The sequence below is a fragment of the Mustelus asterias genome, chromosome 21 (assembly GCF_964213995.1).
Source record: "Mustelus asterias chromosome 21, sMusAst1.hap1.1, whole genome shotgun sequence".
NCBI lineage: Eukaryota > Metazoa > Chordata > Chondrichthyes > Carcharhiniformes > Triakidae > Mustelus > Mustelus asterias.
In genome coordinates, this window is record NC_135821.1 from 8,807,943 (window position 1) to 8,833,385 (window position 25,443).

General features: G+C 43.7%; 1 protein-coding gene across 1 annotated transcript in view; it reads left to right on the forward strand.

Moving 5' to 3' along the window:
* sacs2 (sacsin molecular chaperone 2) overlaps positions 1-25,443 on the forward strand; it is a 91,721-nt gene that overhangs the window by 12,182 nt on the left and 54,096 nt on the right. The window lies entirely within an intron of this gene.

Sequence of the window (25,443 nt, forward strand, 5' to 3'; positions counted from 1 at the left end):
TATTAATACTGTGGATACAAGAATACAGAATCATAGAATCATATAGTGCAAAAGAGGCCCTTTGCCCATCAAATCTGCACTGACGTGCGAGAAATACCTGACCTCCCACTTAATCCCATTTACCAACTCTTGGCCCATAGCTTTGAATGTTATGATGTGCCAAGTGCTTATCCAGGTACTTTTTAAAAGGTGTGAGGCAACTCGCCCACCCAGGCAGGACATTCTAAATCTTCATCAGCCTCTGGGTAACAGCATTTTTCCTCACACAACCTCCCCCGCACCCCCCAGCCTCCTGCCCCTCACCTTGAACCTATGTCCCCATATCACTGACCCTTCAACTAAGGGGAACAGCTGTTCCTTATCCGTTCTATCCACGCCCCTCAATCTTGTACACCTCGATCAGGTCACTCCTCAGTCTTCTCTGCTCCATCGAAAACAACCCAAGTTTATCCAACTGCTCTTCATAACTTAAATGTTCCATTCTGTGAATCTCCTCTGCATCCTCTCCAGTGCATTCGCATCTTTCCTATAATGTGGTGACCAAAACTGCACACACTACCCTAGCTGTGGCCTCACCAAAGTTCTATACAACTCCAACATGACTTCCTGCTTTTGTAATTTATGCCTCAATTGATAAAGGAAAGTGTCCCATATGCCTTTTTCACCACCTTACTAACATGCCCTTCCACCTTCTGAAATCTATGGACAAACATGTCAAGGTCCCTTTGTTCCCGCAGAAATTGTCAAATTACTCTCCCCTCACTTTTCGGGGTTAAATGCTATCTGCCACTGATCTGCCCATTTGATCATTCTGTCTATATCTTCATGTAGCCAAAGACATTCAGCCTCACTGTTAACCACCCAGCCAATCTTTGTGTCATCCGCAAACTTACTAATCCTACTCCCCAACATAGTCAACTATGTTGTTTATATAAATGACAATAGGGACCGACACCACTGGACACTGGCTTCCAGTCACTAAAGTAGTCTTCTGTCATCACCCTATGTCTCCTATAACTTAGCCAATTTTGAATCCACTTTATCAAATTACGCTGCATCCCATGTGCATTTGTCTTCTTCATAAGTCTCCCAATTGGGACCTTGTCAAAGGCTTCACTGAAATCCATATAAACCACATCAACTACACTACCCTCATCTACACACCTGGTCACTCAAAAAATTCAATCAATTTTGTTAGACAAGACCTCCCTCTGACAAAGCCATGCTGACTATCCCTGATCCAAGAGGAGATAGATTTTCTCCTTCAGAATTTTCTCCCTACCACTGACATGAGTCTCACTGGTCTGTAGTTTCCTGGCTTATCTCTACAAATCATCTTAAATCGTGGAATCCCATTAGCCTTTCTCCAATTCTCTGGTACCTCCCACGTGGCCAGAGAGGAATTAAAAAATTGGGTCAGAGCCCCTGCAATCTCCTCCCTCGCCTCCCACAACAGCCTGGGACACAAGGATGGGAACTTTGAGGTGGCTATCTCACTTCTGGATTTGGTTTCACTGGAATTTAGAAAAGTGAGAGGGGATCTCCTAGAAACTTATAAAATTCTAACAGGGTTAGACGGGGTAGATTGTAGCGGGATCCCGCTTTTAACTCCACTGGGCTTATCTTAGGTTTGGTTCTCCGTCACCCAAACTCCACCAATGCCCGAGTGATTCTCTCTCTCGCCGGTGGAACAACGGCCACCTTGCGTCTACTTCACTCGAGTAGCGCTCTCAAGAGAGAGAAAAGGAAACTGCTGCCTATCCCCTACCTGGCAGCCTTTCCTGAGTGGGCGGTTTCGAAGCGCCCAGGGTACCCTCAGTTCTAGACTCCGGAATTATGATAAGGAATATTTATATTGTGACTTCGTCAGAGATCATTGGTGAGAAATTGAAAAGATCAAAACGGACTCCAACGGAAGTCAAAGATATATATATATATATATATTTATTAAAACATCAAGGTCAAAGGTCACCAAACACCAGGAAAACAACACACCATGCCTTATGCTCTATAAGACTATAAGCTATGGAAGGAATACTAAAATGGACACCTCGGAATTCTTACTTTATACAAGTTTACCAGTGTCTTAAACTATGAAAGATGCATGCAAAAGCCCCCCCTTTTCCCCAAAGCCTCATCCACTATGATGATCTCGGGAACTTCGCGAATTACCAGGGGATACTCACAATCCTAATTTAAATTGCTCAGTGGGCTTCAGGCTGCGTACTGGAGACGACCGAGTGGAGAGTGCTGTCATGCTGGTCCGAAGAGAAAAAAGAGAAGAGGGAACATGGCCGGCCTGACCATCCTTTTATATTGTAAACTTGAATTCTTTTTCCAGCCAACTCCGCCCCCCTTCCAACCGGCAGTTTCCACAGACAAAGGCTTGCTAGGGTTATCTGCAGCTGCGATCTTACAGTCCATAGCGACCAGATGGTCCCATCCCAGGTGATAGGTCCCTTGCTGTCCTGTATTGTTCCATCAGAGATCGTTTAATTGTTTTCCCATTAGGGAAATGGGCTTCTCCTCGCTCTGGGACAAGGCCATTATCACCTGTATTGAGTCCAGACCAGGTGCATTGTCTTGTTGCCGGCCTAGTCTGGTGATGTCGTGAGGTTCTTTTTGTGCTGCTGATAACCTAATCAGCAGTCTGTCTGGTTTCTGGCTGCTTGCAATTTTTGGACTGGGCCCCTTCACACACACACACACACAGGCTGGCTGGGCTCACTGACTAGGTCAAGTCCTGCAGTCAAGTGTGGCCATTTTCACAGTTCTTTAGGGTTCAAGTCCTTTTCCCAGCTCATAAAAAAGGCCTGAGTTGCCCGAAAAACTTACATAGATTCAAAGAATGTTCCCAATGGTGGGGGAGTCCAGAGGTAGGGGTCATAGTTTGAAGATAAGATTTAGAACTGAGGTGAGGAGAAATTTCTTCACCCAAAGGGTGGTGAATGTGTGTCATTCACTACCACAGAATGTGGTTGAGGCCAAAATGTTGTCTGATTTCAAGAAGAAATTAGATAAAGCTCTTGGGGCTAAAGGGATCAAGGGATATGGGGGAAGGGGGGATCAGGATATTGAATTCATAATCAGTCATGATCAAAATGAATGGCGGAGAAGGGCCAAATGGCTTACTCCTGCTTCTAGTTTCTATAGAGATGTTAGCTGTTAAGAAGTATACCTTGTCACGTTTAAGAATTTCAATTGGTTAAAGTTATGCTCATTCTTTTTGTTATATTTTAATTGAGTTGTCAAATAGATTGTTTTAATAAAGGCTTCCTAGTAGGTCAATCAGAACATACCTGGAGTGAAACACCTTAATTTTGCCCTAATACCAAAATCAAAAACATTTGGAGTCTAGGTTAACTTCATAACTTACCTTGGAGTTTCTGATCTGGTCCCTAACAGTGTACCACTTACAAGGTGCACCATAAAAACTCACTAAAGTTCCTTTGATAGAACTTTTCCAACTTGCATCCTCTACCAAGGGAACACCACCACCTGCAAGTTTCTCTCCAAGTCTGACACCATCTTGACCTGATATTATAATCATTGATCCTTCACGGTCGTTGGGCAAAATCCTGGAGCTCCTTCCCTAATGACACAGTAGGTGTTCTTACAACACATAGATTGCAGCAGTTCATCATTCTATCAAGGGCAATTAGAGATGGGCAGTAAATGCCAGAAATGCCCACATCCCAAGAACAAATAATTTTAAAAAAATGATATCAAGGGTTAAGGGAAAGGGTGAAAAGATGGGATTGAGTTAGATCATCAGCCATGATCTAACTGAATGGCAAAGCAGGTGCAAGGGGCTCTTATATTTCTATGACGCAAACTAGAATATCAAGGTTTTGTTTTGTTCCATATCAGAGGTAGGTTCTTTACGCAGAGAGTGGTTGGGGTGTGGAATGGACTGCCTGCAGTGATAGTGGAGTCAGACACTTTAGGAACATTTAAGCGGTTATTGGATAGGCACATGGAGCACACCAGGATGATAGGGAGTGGGATAGCTTGATCTTGGTTTCAGATAAAGCTCGGCACAACATTGTGGGCCGAAGGGCCTGTTCTGAGCTCTTCTGTCCTATGTTCTATGTTCTATATCGTAAAGTTCTACAGAGCCTGAGACTAGTGGCTTGAAATGGCTTACAAGGGTAAGGAGGGAGCTGGTGGAGTATAGCTCCTGCCACGCCACTGCTAATCCAAAAAATATACCACCAGCCATGATGTATGGGATACTTGCCTTCACTAGCTGAGGCACAGAATATGAGAGCAGAGAGGTTATGATGGAGCTGTATAAAACACTTGTTAAGCCACAGCTAGAGTATTGTGTGCAATATTGGTCATCACACTATAGGGAGGAAGCGATTGCACTATAAAGGGTGCAGAGAACATTCACCAGGATGCTGCTTGGGCTGGAACATTTCAGCTATGTAGAGAGGCTGGTTAGGCTGGAGTTGTTTTCCTTAGAGCAGAGAAGGCTGAAGGGGGATATGATTAAGGTGTACAAAATGATGAGGGTGGTGGGAATCTGGAACTCACTGCCTGAAAGGGTGGTAGAGAAAGGCACCCTCACAACATTTAATAAGCATTTGGATGAGCACCTAAACATTGAGCACCTAAGCTACAAGGCTACAGACTTGGGTCGGAACTCTACCACCTCGCCTGCCACAGAATCGGAGCGGGTGAGGGTCTGACAATGGAAATCTCCATTGACCTCAGGCAGGAATTTCCGATGTTGCTCGAGCGAGGCTGTAAAATCCCGAACTTAGTGCTGAAAAAAAGGGTTAGAACAGATAGGTGCTTGCTGGATGGTATAGACATGATGGGCTAAAGGGCCTCTTTCTGTTAACAGCATTTTACAATTATATTTCATTATTAAATATTAGCCTGTGGGGCGGCACGGTAGCACAGTGCTGCTTCACAGCTCCAGCGACCTGGGTTCGATTCCCGGCTTGGGTCACTGTCTGTGTGGAGTTTGCACATTCTCGTTGTGTCTGCGTGGGTTTCCTCCGGGTGCTCCGGTTTCCTCCTCCAAAGATGTGCGGGTTAGGTTGATTGGCCATGCTAAAAAAAAAAATTGCCCTTAGTGTCCTGAGATGCGTAGGTTAGAGGGATTAGTGGGTAAATATGTAGGGATATGGGGGTAGGGCCTAGGTGGGATTGTGGTCGGTGCAGACTCGATGGACCAAATGGCCTCTTTCTATATTGTAGAGTTTCTATGATTCTATGATTAAAGGTACAGATAAGTTAAAGGGCAGTGTTTTGTCAGTCTGGAAACTTTTCACACTCATTCTCTAGAGAAATCAAATCCAAAAAAGCTGCTGAACAGCTTGCTTTCTTTATCAATTGTGTTGCAGTAGACAGTTTTCTCCATCATAATCCTTTAAAAATCTTTGTTTCAATTTAAAACAATGATTAATTAACAACAGATTTATGGTGTGTGTTCTTAAGATAGTTAACATCTGACATGGAAGGGGAGCCCTCCTATCACAAGTCGGATATTAAATAACTGGGAAAGGGAGGGAAGTAGTTGTCTTATTTTTCCACACAAAAGATCATGTTTTTTGAAACCAGATAGAGCTACACCAGGCTTGAGAAGAGTTACGAGACCAAAACAAATGTAACAGGATTCCTAAATGGAGAAAACATTGAATGAAAAGAGACTCACTCTTCAACAACACCTCTAACGTGAATATATTAGGAACATGAACACTTTCAAGTTACATACACTCCTAACTTAGAGACTTTTTACTGTGTTCACAAACTTGCAATTTTCCATTTACGTTAATGAGCAGAAGTATTTTTATCTTTATTCTTTCATGGGATATGGCCATTGCGGGCAAGGCCAGCATTTGTTCATCCTTAATTGCCCTGAACTGAATGTTTGCTGTGCCATTTCAGAGGGCACGTAAGTGCAGCCATGTTGCTGTATGTCTGGAGTCACAAGAAGGCCAGATCAGGCAGTGAGGCAGATTTCATTCCCTGAAGAACATTAGTGAACCAGGTGGGTTTTTACAACAATCAACAATAGTTTCATGGTCACTATTACTGAGAAATTGAGGAATGGCAAGTACAGAAATGGAAACACAGGCATTTTGTTAGTCATCACTAGATCAGAATCTTGGAAATACTTACTTAATACACATTGTAGGAACATTGCTCAACTTTATCATGCAGATTACAGGGTACTGGTAAGATTCTCATTGTTTAGTCTAGCCGGAATCACCATACACAATAGATCCATATTATCTAGCACTGAATGGGAAGAATACTGAACCCCAAGTCAGTTATATCCCTCCAGCTTCCAAAATCAAGCATGTTGGTTAATAATCAACAGTTTGAGAACTGCAGACATACCTGGATCAGATATAGGAATTGCCAAAAGTTCTGAAAAGGGATAAACTGACTTAATTTGTTTGTCTTTTAATTAATTTAAATCAAATTTGAACTTAGCACGGATGAGCCTCTGAGGTTAGTGATAGTCATGATTACATCATGTGACTGGGATGACAGCCTTTATGATTCAAGCAGTGTATAAGAAGAGACCATGCAATTAATTACACACAGTTTGATCCAGGAGACACGTGCTCCTTTCAAACTTGGTTGATTCCCTTTCATTTAAACTAATTTTACTAAAACTTCTGAGCAGAAAATGGAGTGTTAACATTACATCAATTTGACCTGGATTCCAACAGAAGTCCCAGAGCTGTATCAACACTACTCCATCCAGCTATTTTCTTCATTCAACTTGCATTCCTTTGGTAAGTTTTTTGCCCCTTCATCTTTTCCTCTATCCTGCACCGCTCTGTATCACATTCAACCTAAATCTAGAGCAGACGAAATGCTGCCAAATCTCTTAATCTCATTCTGTCAGAATATCTGATCCTCCAATTTTTATTTGCTCCATGTGGAAAGATATCAGATTACTTGCTGGTGCCTTGGTGCCTCCTAAGGTACATCCCAGGGTATTAAAGGAGTTGGCCATGGAAATAGTGTGTGCGTGCTGGTTATCATAATCTAAAATTCTGTAGATTCTTGGACAGTCCCGGCAGAGTGGGGGGTGGCAAATGTAACCCTGCTATTTAAAAAAGCAGGGAAGACCTAACATCAGTAATAGGGTAAATTTTAGGATAGAATGTTAGTGGGGTAAATGTTAAAAGGGGGGGTCGGCAGAGGGACAATCGTGGTATTGGGGGGGTAGGCCAAGTGGAAGAAGGGGACCTGGAGCAATAGCATCCCCGGGCTGGGTGCCCCAACTTCGAGGGGGCCTACAGAGTGAGGGGTCCTCTCCTTCCTGTCCGAGATGGGAGAAGGTACAAATGTCACTTTCCCACCATACTCACAGCCGCCAACCTAAAAATTGAGGTTGGATTACCCTTAAGGCCATTAAATGTTAAGGGTCTTAATAGGCGAATGGGCAGGTTTTCTGCCCGAGATCCTGCCTCTGCGAAAGTGTGAAATTGCGTCTAGCTTTGGACAGGAATCCCATCCATTCAATTTTACACTCCCCTCTCCCGCGTCTTAGAACCTGCCCTTAGAGTCTATTATAAAGGATATGATAGCAGAACATTTAGAAAGTATCAACAGGATTAGACAATGTCCACATGGATTTACGAAAAGCAAATCATGTTTGACAAACCTACTGAAGTTTTTTGAGGATGTAACTGCCAGAATAGATAAGAGGTTAGTGTAAAAAATTAAAGCACATGGGATTGTGGGGAATATATTGACATGGAATGAGAATTGGTCAGTAGACAGAAAGAATAGAGTAGGAATAAATGGGTCCTTTTGAAATGATAGTTGGTGACTTGTAGGTTCTGTAGGGATTCAAGGGATATGAGGAGAATGTAGGAGTATGGTGTTGAGATAGAGAATCAGCTGTGATCACAATGAATAGCGGAGCAGGCATGAAGGTCCGAATGACCTACTCCTGCTCCTATTTTCTTTGTTTCTATGGCATTATGTGAGAAATAGAATCCTTACAGTGCAGAAGGAGGCCATTTGGCCTATTGAGCCTGCACTGACAACAATTCCACCAAGGCCCTATCCCTGTAACACCATGTTTTAACTCTGCTAGTCCCCTTGACACAAAGGAGCAATTTTGCATGGTCAATCAACCCAACCTGCACATCTTTGAAGTGTAGGAGGAAACCAGAGCACTCAGAGGAAACCCATGCAGATACAGGGAGAATGTGCAAACTCAACATAAACAGTGACCTGAGGCCGGAATTGAACCCTGGTCCCTGGTGCAGTGAGGCAGCAGTGTTAACCACGGTGCCACCATGCCACAAAGAACAAAAATGGGGTTGTCTAAAACTATGATATACTGCCACTTCTGATTCAGCATTTTCAAATTATGAGACACATACAAGATCAGATTGCAGATATGTTGCACAACCTGGCAAAACAAGACATGCACAATGATTTACAAACACATGAATTAGGAGCAGGAATAGGCCACTCAGCCCCTTAAACCTGCTCTGCCATTCAAGAAGATTGTAGCTAATCCAATTTTAACCTCAACTTCACATTCCTAACTACCGCCCTCCCTCCCCCCCCCCCCACTCCCCCATAACCTTTCACCCCCTTGTTTATCGGGAACCGATCTTCTTCAGCCTTAAAGATATTCAAACACTTTGCTTCAACCACCTTTTGAGGAAGAAAATTCCAAAGTCTCACAACCCTCAGAAATTTATTTCCTCATCTCTGTACTAAGTGGGTAACCCCTTATTTTTAATCAGTGACCCTTAGTTCTAACTCCAGTGGATACAAGCCTAGCCTATCAAACTTTTCCAGGTTTTAGTGTAGCAAACCTTTGAACTGCTTCCAATGCATTTACATCTTTCCTTGATAAAGAGACCAATACTGCACATAGTACTCCAGATATGGTCTCAATAATGTTTTGTCTAACAGAAGCATAGCCTCCTTCCTCTTGTCTTCAATTCCCCTCGCAATAAACAATAACATTCTATTAGCTTTACTTGCTGCAGCTGCATACTAACCTTTTACAACTCATGCATTAGGACTTCCCTCTGCATCTCAGAGCTCTGCAATCTCTCACCATTTAGATAATATACTATTTTTTATTGATCCCACTGAAGTGGAAAACCTCACATCTTCCCACATTATCCTCCATTCGTCAGATTTTTAACCTATCTATATCCTTTTGTAGCCTCTTGTCCTCTTCACAACTTACTTTCTTACCTATCTTTGTCATCAGCCGGTTCGGCAACCATACTGTCAGTCTCTTCATCCAAATCATACATTGAATACCAAGGGGAGGTAGTTAGATTCTCTCTTGTTCAAATGATCATTGCTTGACAAATGTATGATGCAAATGTTACTTGTCATTTATCAGCCCAATAATGTTGTCCTGGTCTTGGTGCATGTGGTGTGCTATGGACAGCTATGTTGCTGTCATTATGCTACCTCACAATTTCCACAGATGCATGAGATGATTTAATCATCGAAATTTATGACACTGGAGGAGGTTATTTAGCCCATCATTCTGCACCACCTGTAAAAGAACTATCAAGCTTAATCTCACCTTTCAGATCTTAGTCTGTAGCCTTGTAAGTTACAGCACCCCCAGTGCATACCCAAGTGCTTTTTAATATAATGAGGATTTATGCCTCTACCACCCTTTAAGGCAGTGAGTTTCCTATCTATACACCCACTGGAAGCTAGATGTTCTCAACTCCCCTCTAATCTTTCTACCAATTACTTTAAATACATACCCAGTCATTATTGATCTCTCTGCAAAATGAAATAGGTCCTTCTATCACGGTTCCTCTTTATACACTTCAATTAAACCTCTCCCCAGCCTCCTTTATTCCAAAGCAAACAGCTCCAACCTAGCCAACTTTTCCTCATACTTAAAATATTCCACTTCTGACAACATCCTTGTAAATCCCCTCTGTATCTTCCCTAGTGTGATCACATCCTCCTTGTAATTATAGAGCTATATAGGATAGGAGGCTACCAATTGACCCACTTTGTCTATGCTGGCTGAGAAACAATAAACAATAGAGTCCCACTTTCCAGCTTTTGGTCTAAAGCCTTGTCGGTATTGTACTTCAAGTGCATATCCAAGAGGTGATTAGATCTGTTTGCAGAACTCTTGTTATGGCCGATCTAGTATTTTAACGAGTTATAGCATAACCTCCTTGCTCTTATATCTGATGCCTCAGCTAATAAAACAAATCCAAATGTTTTCTTAATCATCTTATCTACCCATCGTGCTAATTTCAGGGATCTATGCATGCATTCTAAGACCTCTCTGCTGTTCTACACATTTCATTATCCCACTATACATGTGTATTTGATTGCCTCATTTTCCTTCCCCAAATCCAAATGCATTACATATCTAACACTTCTCTGGATTGAATTCCATTTGGGTCTTTTCTGCTCACCTGATCACTCCATTGATATCTTCATACAGTCTGCAGCTTTTCAATCAGACACGCAACATCTGCAAACTTATTAAATCAATGCCTCCAACATTTAAATCTAAATCATTGATATAGACCAGGAAACAGCTTTACAGTCACAAAAAGACTCTCCACCATTAAAGTTTGTCCCTAATACTGGGCCAATTGTTGATTTCCCAGGGATTTCTTGAACTCTTACGTGAAAAGTAAGAGTTTATATAATGTATTGCTAAAATTCACCTATAGACTATAGGCAAATATGCCACCCTATCAATCATCTTTCTTACCTCCTCAAACATTTATTCAGGTTAGTCAAACACAATCTTTATTTGCTGACTGCCCTTAATTAAATCTGTTCCTTTCTAATTGATGGTTAATACTGCCTCTCAGTATTTTTCCACTAACTTGTATCACTGAAGTTAAGCTGACTGGCCTGTAATTCAGTTTATCCTGTTCTCCCTTGTGAAACAAAAGTACAACATTACCAGACCCTATAGCCAAAGAAGATGATAATCAGAGTCTTTGCTATTTTCTCCCCAACTTTTCTGAACAGCCTGGGATATATTTCATCCAGGTGTGGCAGGTTATCTATTTTCAAAGATGCTGAACCCCTTCATATTTCCTCTCTCACGATGTTTAGACAATCCAATATTTTACACTCCGCTTCCTTAACTACAATGTCTGCATCATCATCCCCCTCTTTTGTGAACAGAGAACCAGTCCAAAATTTACCACCTCCACACACAGCTTAAATTTTTAGTCTCTAACAGGCCAGATTCTTATTTAAATTAGCCTCTTGCACTTTTTGTATTTATGAAGCATTTTTGGGTTTTGCTTGATTTTACTTTCTAGTATTTTTTCATTTTTTCCCAATTTCCCCTTTAATTTCTCTTCTGCACTTTCTATATCACTCTAGGTTTTCTGAAGTTTTGAGCTCTCGATACCGGATATAAGCTTCCCATTTTTGTATTATCCTACCATCTATGATCCTTGATATGCTTTCAATTTGGTGCTTTCAATTTGGCAGTCCCATTTTTTCAGGACCACAGAGAGAAGAGGGGGAGTGAGACGAGCTGAGTTACTCTTACAGTGAATAGACATGTCAGCACCACAGAAGGTAGCTATTCAGCCTAAGTGACTGTTTCCAGTCCATTTTTGTCAAATCATATTGAAATTTGGTAAAATTGGCCCTTCCCAAATTCATAACCTTTATTCCTAGACTATCTTTGTCCTTTTCCATAACTACGTTAAATCTAACTGATTTGTGATCACTACCACCAAAATATTCACCCACTGATATCCTTGCACTTAACCAGTTTCACTTCCTAAACTAAGGTTTGTTTGTACACATTTACTGAAACCGTTTTTCCTTTTTGACAGGAAATGGATGCCCAGGAAATGTTACCAACTGAAAGGTAAAACTTAAAGATAAACTATGAATTGTATGATTAGGAAACTTGTCACATTGGAACTGATTATTTAGTTTTAAATTCCATCTTTACATTCAGTGGAACATTAATACAGTCCAGGAACAGCAGGAAGCTTATATTCCTTTTAGAATGCTCCAATGTAAAGAGGAATCCCAAAAGCTTAACGACTATGTTAATAATAGGGGAAAGTAAAAGAAGAATGGTATCCATTAAAGGACTTAGGATCATAGAATCCCTACAGGGCAGAAGGAGGCTGTTCGGCCCACCAGGCCTATAGTGACAATAATCCCACCTATCCCCCTAACCCCACATATTTACCCCGGCAGTCCCCCGATACTTTAGCATGGCCAGTCAACCTAATCAATACATCTTTGGACTGTGGGAGGAAACCGGAGCATCCGGAGGAAACTCATGTAGACACGGGGAGAACGTGCAGACCCCACACAGACAGTGACCCAAGGCCAGAACTGAACCCGGGTTCCTGGTGCTGTGAGGCAGCGCCACTGTGCCGCCCAATGATGAAAAATACTGCAAATTATCAGCAAATAGCAGCTATACTGAATAGATTTTTAAAATCAGACAACCAAAGACACGTTTCAATCACAGTAAAAGAGTCAAGAAATCCCTACAGTAGTGAATAAAATGTGTCTTAAGCAGAATCTGGTAGGACTAAATAGCCACAAGATTCTTCAGTCAGATAGAATACCTGGAAATTATATTAATGAGAATTTAGATGGTATTTTCATCACTTCTTAAATACTGTATAAATAGAGAATTGAATAGTTACAAAATGTTTAAAAAATGAGTAAGGCACAAAGTGACTGCATGCTGGTTCATATAACATAATGGGAAAAAGTCATTGCAGCGTTAATGTAAACCTCACTTACAACTAATAAACTTTTTAAAGGGGTTCCATAGGGTGTAATATATGAATATATAAAGAGCCCAGCATCCAGTCAATCTTTATAAGTAAAAACAGAAAATGCTGGAAAATCTCAGCAGGTCTGACAGCATCTGTGACGAAGGGTCATCCAGACTCAAGACGTTGGCTCTATTCTCTTTCCACAGATGATGTCAGACCTGCTGAGATTTTCCAGCATTTTCTGTTTTTGTTTCCAATTCCAGCATTCGCAAGATTTTGCTTTTAATCTTTATAAGTACTAAATAATTACTTGCATTATCTGTTGGAATGAGCTGGTTGGTAAGGGTAATCCAGTCACATGACCTTTTAAAAAAGGACTCAAGGAAGCTCTTAAATGAGGCGAGCAGACAAAGTGAAGGCTCATGAAGAATTGTCAAAAGGTTTAAATGGATTGAGAATGGAAAATGTGCAGCAGTAGCGAGTGATGTTTCATAGAAATCTGTCCTGGGACTCTGATGTGTGAATAATTTAGAACAAGTTATCTGTAAAGTTGCTGATTTCATGAAGTTCCATGGGCGCACGTTGAATAGAAAAGAAATGGACTCTAGAATTTTTGCCGCCTTTCTGCTAGTACGCCACTAGCTTTAACCCAGCAAAAACCCTGTATAGCCATTAGAGATATGAGGCAGAATCCTCTCATGGCCCGCGGGTTTAATGGCAGGCAGGGAAGAATTTGATGGGAGTCCAAAAATCTTCTGTTGGGTGTTCACCATAGCAGATCAGGAAACCCACTGGGGACCAGCGTGAAATGGATGTGCATCCTGTTATTGGTCTGGCCAGTATCTTTCACCCATTCCCGATTCTCCATGGTATCAGTGGGAAAACATGCCAATCCAGAACATGTCTGGAACAATGTGACATGCAGAGGTTGGGGCTTACCTGAACAATACCTGGAGCTGCCTCCAGAGTTCAGGATGGAGGCTGTCCGTAACCTGGACTGCAAAACACCACAGCAGTGGGTGTGGGGAGCATCTACAGGTGGGCCTTCCAGATTCAGTGTCATGAGGGTGTCCACCTTTCAGCCTCAGAGTGTTCCTGGAGGTCCAACTTCATTCAAGTATGTGAAGAGCAAGAGGATAAGATGTGAAAGAATAGGACCTATCAAGTGTGATGATGGGAAAGTTTGTATAGAACCGGAAGAAATAGCAGAGGTACTTAATGACTACTTTACTTCAGTATTCACTATGGAAAAGGATCTTGGTGGTTGTAGTGCAGACTTGCAGCGGACTGAAAAGCTTGAGCATGTAGATATTAAGAAAGAGGATGTGTTGGAACTTTTGAAAAGCATCAAGTTAGATAAGTCGCCGGGTCCGGATGAGATGTACCCCAGGCTACTGTGGGAGGCGAGGGAAGAGATTGCTGAGCCTCTGGTGATGATCTTTGCATCATCAATGGAGACGGGAGAAATTCCGGAGGATTGGAAGATTGCGGATGTTGTTCCTTTATTCAAGAAAGGGAGTAGAGATGGCCCTGGAAATTATAGACCAGTGAGTCTAACCTCTGTGGTTGGTAAGTTGATGGAGAAGATCCTGAGAGGCAGGATTTATGAACATTTAGAGAGGTATAATATGATTAAGAATAGTCAGCATGGCTTTGTCAAAGGCAGATCATGTCTTACGAGTCTGGTTGAATTTTTTGAGGATGTGACTAAACACATTGATGAAGGAAGAGCAGTAGATGTAGTACATATGGACTTCAGCAAGGCATTTGATAAGATGCCCCATGCAAGGCTTATTGAGAAAGCGAGGGGGCATGGGATCCAAGGGGACATTGCTTTGTGGATCCAGAACTGGCTTGCCCACAGAAGGCAAAGAGTGGTTATAGATGGGTCATATTCTGAATGGAGGTCGGTCACCAGTGGAGTGCCCCAGGGATCTGTTCTGGGACCCTTACTCTTTGTGATTTTTATAAATGACCTGGATGAGGACGTGGAGGGGTGGGTTGGTAAGTTTGCTGATGACGCAAAGGTTGGAGATGTTGTGGATAGTGTGGAGGGATGTCAGAAGTTGCAGCGAGACATTGATTGGATGCAAGACTGGGCGGAGAAGTGGCAGATGGAGTTTAACCCAGACAAGTGTGAGGTGGTTCATTTTGGCAGGTCAAATAGGATGGTGGAATATAATACTAATGGTAGGACTCTTGGCAGTGTGGAAGATCAGAAGGATCTTGGGGTCCGAGTTCATAGGACGCTCAAAGCAGCTGTGCAGGTTGAGGCTGTGGTTAAGAAGGCGTATGGTGTACTGGCCTTCATCAATCGAGGAATTGAGTTTAGGAGTCGTGAGATAATGTTGCAGCTATATAGGACCCTGGTCAGACCCCACTTGGAGTACTGTGCTCAGTTCTGTTCGCCTCATTACAGGAAGGATGTGGAAGCCATAGAAAGGGTGCAGAGGAGATTTACAAGGATGTTGTCTGGGTTGGGGGGCGTGCCTTATGAGGATAGGTTGAGTGAGCTCGGCCTTTTCTCCTTGGAGAGACGAAGGACGAGGGGTGACCTGATAGAGGTGTATAAGATGTTGAGAGGTATTGATCGAGTGGACAGTCAGAGGCTTTTTCCTAGGGCTGAAATGGTTGCCACAAGAGAACACAGGTTTAAGGTGCTGGGGAGTAGGTACAGAGGAGATGCCAGGGGTAAGTTTTTCACTCAGAGGGTGGTGGGCGCATGGAATGGGCTGCCAGCAACGGTGGTGGAGGTGGATTCGATAGGGTCTTTTAAGAGACTTTTAGATAAGTACATAGAACTTAGTAAGATAGAGGGTTATAGGTAAGCCTCGTAATCGCTAAGGTAGGGACATGTTCGGCACAACTTTGTGGGCTGAAGGGCCTGTATTGTGCTGTAGTTTTTCTATGTTTCATCAATGGTGCATCAGTGATGTTGGATGCACTTTCAATGTGGCACTCAGAGGTGATGATGGTATTCCTGCCATCATGCCCACCCCAACATGGAATATGGTGCAAAGCCCCTGGGTGCATAAATAATTATGTCAGGGCCAAAAGACTGGTGTGGTTTCCTGCCAGCCTCCACAGTGAGAGACTCTTTCTGTTCCTGCACCCATCATGGGACTTAGGCCCAGATGGGTGAATTCAACCTTATGGTTGCAGGATGACCAAGGGTGGGACCTAAATATTGAAGAGTATTTGACATTTGAAAAAGATAGGAAGCTAGGAAATGTTAGTGGGGTAGCTCTATTAATTAAGGATGTCATTAATATAATGAGAGATGACCTTGGCTCGCAAGAACAAGATGCAGAATCAGTTTAGGTAGAGATGAGAAATAGGCCGGAATTCCCTGACCTTGCCCGATGCTGCGATTATCCGGTCCTGCTGCTATAAATGGAGATTTGGCTGAGCACCATATTCTCCGTTCTTGCTCCAGCGGTAGTGAGGTGTGAGAGACTGGAGAATTCCAGCCATAGTAAAGGCAATAGGACATTTGTGAGAGTAGTTTACGGGCCCCCTAACAGTAGTTACAGTGCATACAGGAAGAAATGAATGGGACATGTAAGAAAGGTACTGCAATAATCATGGGTGATTTTAATTTATACACAGCTTGGGTGAATCAGATTGGCAAAGTAACCTGGAACACACGTTCATAGAGTATATTCAGGACAATTTCTTAGAGCAGTACATGCTAGAGCCAACCAGGGAGCAGGCTATTCTAGACCATTGGACTTTTAATTCTTGTTTTTTCTTCAAGTCAAATTTCATCATCTTTCACCAGGGATTCAAACCCGTGTCCCCAGAGATGCAGTGGCAAGATTTGAGAGAGATATTTAATAACTCTCAGCAAAGATTTATCCCAATGAGAAAGACTCTTTGAGAAGGGTGCATCATTCTTGGCTGAATAAGAAAGTTAAGGATCGTATCAAATTGAAAGAAACACTACAAATATTAGTGTTCGGTTAAAAGATTTGTCAGATTTTAAGAAGCAGCAAAGAAGGACTAAAATGAATAAAGAGGGAGAAAGAAGAATTTGAGAGATAGCTAGCCTGTAACGTAAAGGCAGAAAGTAATGGTTTTTATTAGTATTTAAATAGGAAAAGAGTAATTAAAGCCAATGTTGTTCTCTGGAGAGTGAGTCTGAGGAACTGATAATGAAAAACAAGAAAATGGCAGAGGAGCCGAACAAGTAATTAGTGTCCATCATCACTGTGAAGATATGGGTGAGATCACATCTGGAGTACTGTGTACAGTTTTGGTCTCCTTATTTGAGGAAGAATTTAGTGGCATTAGAGCCAATTCAAAGGAGGTTCACTTGATTGACTCCGTAGATGAGGGATTTGTCTTAATGAAGAAAGATTGAGCAGTTTAAGCCTATACTCACTACAGTTCAGATGAAAGGAGTTCTAATTGAAGTATATAAAGGATCGACAAAGTAGATGTAGGGCGGATGTTTCCTCTTGTGGAGCAATCTAGGACAAGAGGGCATAGCTTTAAGATAACAAAGAACAAAGAACAAAGAACAGTACAGCACAGGAAACAGGCCCTTCGGCCCTCCAAGCCTGTGCCGCTCCTTGGTCCAACTAGACCAATCGTTTGTATCCCTCCATTCCCAGGCTGCTCATGTGACTATCCAGGTAAGTCTTAAACGATGTCAGCGTGCCTGCCTCCACCACCCTACTTGGCAGCGCATTCCAGCCCTCTGTGTAAAAAACGTCCCTCTGATATCTGAGTTATACTTCGCCCCTCTCACCTTGAGCCCGTGACCCCTCGTGATCGTCACCTCCGACCTGGGAAAAAGCTTCCCACTGTTCACCCTATCTATACCCTTCATAATCTTGTACACCTCTATTAGATCTCCCCTCATTCTCTGTCTTTCCAAGGAGAACAACCCCAGTCTACCCAATCTCTCCTCATAGCTAAGACCCTCCATACCAGGCAACATCCTGGTAAACCTTCTCTGCACTCTCTCTAACGCCTCCACGTCCTTCTGGTAGTGCGGCGACCAGAACTGGACGCAGTACTCCAAATGTGACCTAACCAGCGTTCTATACAGCTGCATCATCAGATTCCAGCTTTTATACTCTATACCCCGTCCTATAAAGGCAAGCATACCATATGCCTTCTTCACCACCTTCTCCACCTGTGTTGCCACCTTCAAGGATTTGTGGACTTGCACACCTAGGTCCCTCTGTGTTTCTATACTCCTGATGACTCTGCCATTTATTGTATAACTCCTCCCTACATTATTTCTTCCAAAATGCATTACTTCGCATTTATCCGGATTAAACTCCATCTGCCACCTCTCCGCCCAATTTTCCAGCCTATCTATATCCTGCTGTATTGCCCGACAGTGCTCTTCGCTATCCGCAAGTCCAGCCATCTTCGTGTCATCCGCAAACTTGCTGATTACACCAGTTACACCTTCTTCCAAATCATTTATATATATCACAAATAGCAGAGGTCCCAGTACAGAGCCCTGCGGAACACCACTGGTCACAGACCTCCAGCCGGAAAAAGACCCTTCGACCACTACCCTCTGTCTCCTATGGCCAACCCAGTTCTCCACCCATCTAGCCACTTCTCCTTGTATCCCATGAGCCTTAACCTTCTTAACCAACCTGCCATGTGGGACTTTGTCAAATGCCTTACTGAAATCCATATAGACGACATCCACGGCCCTTCCTTCATCAACCGTTTTTGTCACTTCCTCAAAAAACTCCACCAAATTTGTAAGGCACGACCTCCCTCTTACAAAACCATGCTGTCTGTCACTAATGAGATTGTTCCGTTCTAAATGCACATACATCCTGTCTCTAAGAATCCTCTCCAACAACTTCCCTACCACGGACGTCAAGCTCACCGGCCTATAATTTCCTGGGTTATCCCTGCTACCCTTCTTAAACAACGGGACCACATTCGCTATCCTCCAATCCTCAGGGACCTCACCCGTGTCCAAAGAAGCGACAAAGATTTCCGTCAGAGGCCCAGCAATTTCATTTCTCATCTCCCTGTTAAGGGGTAACAGATTTGAAACAGAGAAGAGAAGTTACTTCTCTCAAAGGGTTGCAAATCTGTGGAATTCACTATCCCAAAGCATGGTGGTTGCCAGGACTTTGTGTAAATTTGAGAAGATAGACAGACTTTTAATTAGTAATGGGTTGAAGGGTTATGGAGAACAGGCAGGAATGTGGAGTTGAGGCTGAGACAAGATCAGCCATGATTGTATTGAATGGTGGAGCAGGCTCGAGGGGCTTAATGGCCTACTCTGGCTCTGAGTTCTTACACCGAGTCCACCATTGGTTTTTGATTTCCCTGGTAGTCCTTAGTACTTCTGCCTTTGCTGATTGGTGAGCCCTCCTCTTTGCCTTGCTGATGTTGTTTTGTCAGGCATGGAGAGCTTTCCTCTTCTTGTTGATGACGCCTTGGATGGTGTAGTCTTGTCAACCAGTCTTGTTATTTCCTGGTCTGGTAGCCGGTGGTTTCTTCACAACTTGAGATGAAGGCTGTCTTCAGTTCTTACTAGTTTTCCTCCATGCCATTTGAATGAATGCTTTGGAGATTTTGGTGAAGATATTGCTGGAAATTCGATAGCATGCTTGGCTCTTGAAGCAGCTCAACATTAATCTTTTTTCTGAGCTGTTTCTTCATCTTCCGCTGCTTCTGATGGAATTTGATGGACAGAGAGAAGCGGATGAGCCTGTGGTCTGTCCAGCAGTCATCTGCATTGGTCATCACTTTGGTGATAACAGCTTCCTTTCGGTCTTGGAATCGGACAATGACATAGTCAATCATGTGCCAGTGCTTTGATCGTGGATATCTCCAGGAAGTCTTTAAATTATCTTTTTGGTTGAACTGTCTGCTACTGATGACAAGTTGATGTTCTGCACAGTTGGTGAGCTGGAGAACCCTATTGGAGTTGTAATTCCCAATTCCTTCCTTTCAAGAGTTGGCAGTCCTTTACAACCTTGGCGTTGAAGTCCCCGGGGAGGATGATCTTAGCTTCCATAGGAAAGTTGGAGAGTATGGTGTCCAGGGTAGCATAGGAGCATTCACCATGGCAGTCATTGATACCATACAAGTATCTTCTGCCTGATCTACCGTTGAGGACTTGTGTTGGATTGCGCTTTATCTGATTCCTCCCCTCCAACCTTAACGTCATGGGTGACCCTGCCAGGAATTTAAGACTCACGACAGCATCATTCTCGGGATCAATGGAATGTTTGAACCTCTCCACCATGGTGGTAATCCACAGAAAGGAAATGTTGGGCAACATGTCAGGGGTACGTTTTTCACTCAGAGGGTGGTGGGTGAGTGGAATCGGCTGCCGTCAATGGTGGTGGAGGCAAACTCGATAGGGTCTTTTAAGAGACCTCTGGATGAGTACATGGGACTTAATAGGATTGAGGGTTATAGGTAAGCCTACATATAGGCCTAGGTAGGTAGGGACATGACCGGCGCAACTTGTGGGCCGAAGGGCCTGTTTGTGCTGTAGTTTTTCTATGTTCTATATTTAGGGCAATAGCAAATGTCAACTTAACTTGAAAGGGTCTAATTTCTAACAGGCTAGGAGAAATGTACGACTGAGCTTGACCGACCCAACTGGAATTCAACAAGTGTCCCCCAGGGAATAACACAGAGAGATTTCCTAATTTCTTTTCATTAGAATTACCACACAAGGTAGTTCTAATTTTAAAAAACAGCAAAATTAACCATATTAAATAATAAATAGAACATAGAACATTACAGCGCAGTACAGGCCCTTCAGCCCTCGATGTTGCGCCGACCAGTGGAACCAATCTAAAGCCCCTCTAATCTACACTATTTCCAATATCATCCATATGTTTATCCAATAACCATTTGAATGCTCTTAATGTTGACGAGTCCACTACTGCTGCAGGCAGGGCATTCCACGCCCTTACTACTCTCTGAGTAAAGAACCTACCTCTAACATCTGTCCTATATCTCTCACCCCTCAATTTAAAGCTATGTCCGCTCGTGCTAGCCACCACCATCCGAGGAAAAAGGCTCTCACTATCCACCCGATCTAATCCTCTGATCATCTTGTATGCCTCTATTAAGTCACCTCTTAACCTTCTTCTCTCTAACGAAAACAACCTCAAGCCCCTCAGCCTTTCCTCATAGGCAACATCCTGGTAAATCTCCTCTGCACCCTTTCCAACGCTTCCACATCTTTCCTATAATGCGGCGACCAGAACTGTACGCAATACTCCAAATGCGGCCGCACCAGAGTTTTGTACAGTTGCAGCATGACCTCCTGGCTCCGAAACTCAATCCCTCTACCAATAAAAACTAACACACCGTATGCCTTCTTAACAACCCTATCAACCTGGGTGCCAACTTTCAGGGATCTATGCACATGGACACCCAGATCCCTCTGTTCATCCACACTCCCAAGTATCTTACCATTAGCCCAGTACTCTGTATTCCTGTTACTCCTTCCAAAGTGAATCACCATAAGACCATAAGACCATAAGACATAGGAGCGGAAGTAAGGCCATTCGGCCCATCGAGTCCACTCCACCATTCAATCATGGTTGATTTCAACTCCATTTACCCGCTCTCTCCCCATAGCCCTTAATTCCTCGAGAAATCAAGAATTTATCAATTTCTGTCTTGAAGACGCTCAACGTCTCGGCCTCCACAGCCCTCTGTGGCAATGAATTCCACAGACCCACCACTCTCTGGCTGAAGAAATTTCTCCTCATCTCTGTTCTAAAGTGACTCCCTTTTATTCTAAGGCTGTGCCCCCGCGTCCTAGTCTCCCCTGTTAATGGAAACAACTTCCCTACGTCCATCCTATCTAAGCCGTTCATTATCTTGTAAGTTTCTATCAGATCTCCCCTCAACCTCCTAAACTCCAATGAATATAATCCCACGATCCTCAGACGTTCATCGTATGTCAGGCCTACCATTCCTGGGATCATCCGTGTGAATCTCCGCTGGACCCGCTCCAGTGCCAGTATGTCCTTCCTGAGGTGTGGGGCCCAAAATTGCTCACAGTACTCCAAATGGGGCCTAACCAGTGCTTTATAAAGCCTCAGAAGTACATCCCTGCTTTTGTATTCCAAGCCTCTTGAGATAAATGACAACATTACATTTGCTTTCTTAATTACGGACTCAACCTGCAAGTTTACCTTTAGAGAATCCTGGACTAGGACTCCCAAGTCCCTTTGCACTTTAGCATTATGAATTTTGTCACCGTTTAGAAAATAGTCCATGCCTCTATTCTTTTTTCCAAAGTGTACGACCTCGCACTTGCCCACGTTGAATTTCATCAGCCACTTCTTGGACCACTCTCCTAAACTGTCTAAATCTTTCTGCAGCCTCCCCACCTCCTCAATACTACCTGCCCCTCCACCTATCTTTGTATCATCGGCAAACTTGGCCAGAATGCTCCCAGTCCTGTCATCTAGATCGTTAATATATAAAGAGAACAGCTGTGGCCCCAACACTGAACCCTGCGGGACACCACTTGTCACCGGTTGCCATTCTGAGAAAGAACCTTTTATCCCAACTCTCTGCCTTCTGTCTGACAGCCAATCGTCAATCCATCACTTCACACTTTTCCGCATTAAACTCCATTTGCCACCTCTCAGTCCAGCTCTGCAGCTTCTCTATGTCCCTCTGTAACCTGCCACTTCCCTCCGCACTGTCTACAACTCCACCGACTTTAGTATCATCCGCAAATTTACTAATCCATCCTTCCACGCCCTCATCCAGGTCATTAATAAAAATGACAAACAGCAGTGGCCCCAAAACAGATCCTTGCGGTACACCATAGTAACTGAACTCCAGGATGAATATTTCCCATCAACCACCACCCTCTGTTTTCTTACAGCTAGCCAATTCCTGATCCAAACCACTAAATCACCCTCAATCCCATGTGTCCGTATTTTCTGCAAAAGCCTACCATGGGGAACCTTATCAAACGCTTTGCTGAAATCCATATACACCACATCAACCGCTTTATCCTCATCCACCTCTTTGGTCACCTTCCCAAAGAACTCAATAAGGTTAGTGAGGCACGACCTACCCTTCACAAAACCATGCTGACTATCCCTAATCAAATTATTCCTTTCTAGGTGATTATAAATCCTATCTCTTATAATCCTTTCCAATACTTTGCCCACAACAGAAGTAAGGCTCACCGGTCTATAATTACCAGGGTTGTCCCTACTCCCCTTGTTGAATGGAGGAAGTCAAGCAAGAATTTCATTGCGCATTCAGTGAGGCATCACATATGGCGTATACATGTACAACCAGAATGTCAAATCCTATCTAACGTCCCTGCATATAACACAACCCTCTATGACAACCATGGTCAAGTTTGGCCAGGAATAGATCCATCAGGAAATCCTCCAAATTGTCCAACCTGTAAAATAAAGGTGGACACAAATGTAAAAGTGATCCTTTCAAATAATGAAAGAGGACATATTTTCAGTAATATTACACTCAAATGCTGGACTCACTAAGTCAATAAACATCCGCAGATCGAACAAGCAAGTTAACAACTTGAGAAGAACCTTCTGTCAGAACTAAAAAACAAGCAAAAATGAGTGAAACTCTGCCATCCGATTAAAAGCCTGGAGCCAGAGTTTCTGTTCCTACATTGCATGCCGCAAGTAAAGGCATGTTCACAAGAATTTCCCTTACTTTATCTGCTAACATTGACGTAAATTTCTTTCACTCACTGTTAATCTTTTTGGCAAAACAATTAAACTGTTGGTCCCATTAAATTTAATATAGATGGTACTTTGTGATGTAATAAGAGAGTAATTCTAAACAAATCTTCTGTTCCACGCTGCATCCATCCAGCAGTTTAAAGATGAGAACACAGGAACAAGGAGTGTAACTGAGATCCTGTGTAAGTTTACAGCTTTCTCCCTGTGTGTTGCTTAGGAATGTGTGACATTTTGGTAGAGAATAACACTTTATATTTACTATCTGAGAATATTATAATAAACTATTGATTCGCATATAAATAAACTGAAAATTAAGTAATATAATCACATTGTTCACAGCGTCCACATAGATCAGTCTGTCCCCCTGGTAATCCAAAATAGTTTCTGTGTGACAGGAAGAAATTCAAGCCATTTAAGGGACCAAAAATGCAGTTTTTTTTTGGTGGGTCAAGATCTAACTTTTCCAACAATCTGGGGGAGGTTTGTGACATTCTAAAGCCCAGTACTGGTTTCTCCATCCTAGGGGAGGGCTTTACAGGTGAGTAATGGGAGAATGTGCCATCTGATATCATAATCCACACACAATCTGGATCACTCAAGGCATTGAGGCAAAGCCACATCCCTCAGGTCAAACCTCATTCTGTGGCCAATGTTCAACCCCGGGGGGGTTCACTGCATCAGAGTTTAGGATAAAAAAAATAATGTGGAGATGCCGGCGTTGGACTGGGGTAAACACAGTAAGAAGTTTAACAACACCAGGTTAAAGTCCAACAGGTTTATTTGGTAGCAAAAGCCACACAAGCTTTCGAGGCTCTAAGCCCCTTCTTCAGGTGAGTGGGAATTCTGTTCACTTTATAAGTTCTGTTTGTGAACAGAATTCCCACTCACCTGAAGAAGGGGCTTAGAGCCTCGAAAGCTTGTGTGGCTTTTGCTACCAAATAAACCTGTTGGACTTTAACCTGGTGTTGTTAAACTTCTTACTGTAAAAAAAATAAGACAGACTTCTGGAGTTAAAATAAACCTTTGGTGAGATTGTAATTGGTAAATTCACCTCCTCCTCCTCCTGAACCATCGCACCTGAGGTGTGCGGCTCTCCCTCTGCAGGTGAACAATCTACCTTTCAAATGCTAACGGTCAGCGCGGGGAGGAGCTGGGGGCGGGGCGTGTGGTGGGTGTGGCCGGGATGGGCGGGGCAAAAGTGGGCGGGACCATGGTGGGCGTGGTTTCAGCGCTCGAGGCCGGAATGTGCGGTGGGATTGGGGAGGAGCTTTGGGGGCGGGCCCCGCGGGGCGTGCCCGAGGTGGGGCGTGGCCTGGGTGGGCGGGGCTTGTCGCGGAAAGGCCCCGCCCCTCCACGCGACTTTAAATACTAACGGTCGGAATGGGCCGGCACGTGGGGGCCAGCCGGCGGCACACGGTCGCCGCTTGCGGGCTGTGTGAACGCAGCAATGGTCCCGGTAAAGGTGCCCATTACACTCGCAGACCTTAGAGTTCAGGTTATGTCACAATGATCGAAATACTTAATCAGGCCAGCGAGTTACCCTCATCTACTGTCCGCTTTCTGAAAGACACTGAGGTCAATTATGGGGTAAAATATGGTGAGGGTTAAGGGGGGGTGTGGGGGTGGAAGTGAGGGTTGAGGTGGATTGGTGTGAGGGTGGGGGGGTGGATTGGGGGTGAGGGTGGGGATGCAGGGCAGGAGGTGGATTGGGCTAAGGGTGGGGGTGAGGGGTGGATTGAGGGTGAGGGGTAGATTGGGGGTGAGCGATGGATTGGGGTTGAGGGTAGGGGGTGCAGGGTGAAAAGTGAATTGGGTGGGGGGGTGCCGGGTGAGGGGTGGATTGGGCTAAGGGTGGGGGGTGCAGGGTGAGGGATGGATTGGGGGTGAGGGGTGGATTGAGGGTGAGGGGTGGATTGAGGGTGAGGGGTGGATGGGGGTGAGGGGTGGATTGGGGGTGGGGGTGCAGGGTGAGGGGTGGATGGGGGTGAGGGGTGGATTGGGGGTGGGGGTGCAGG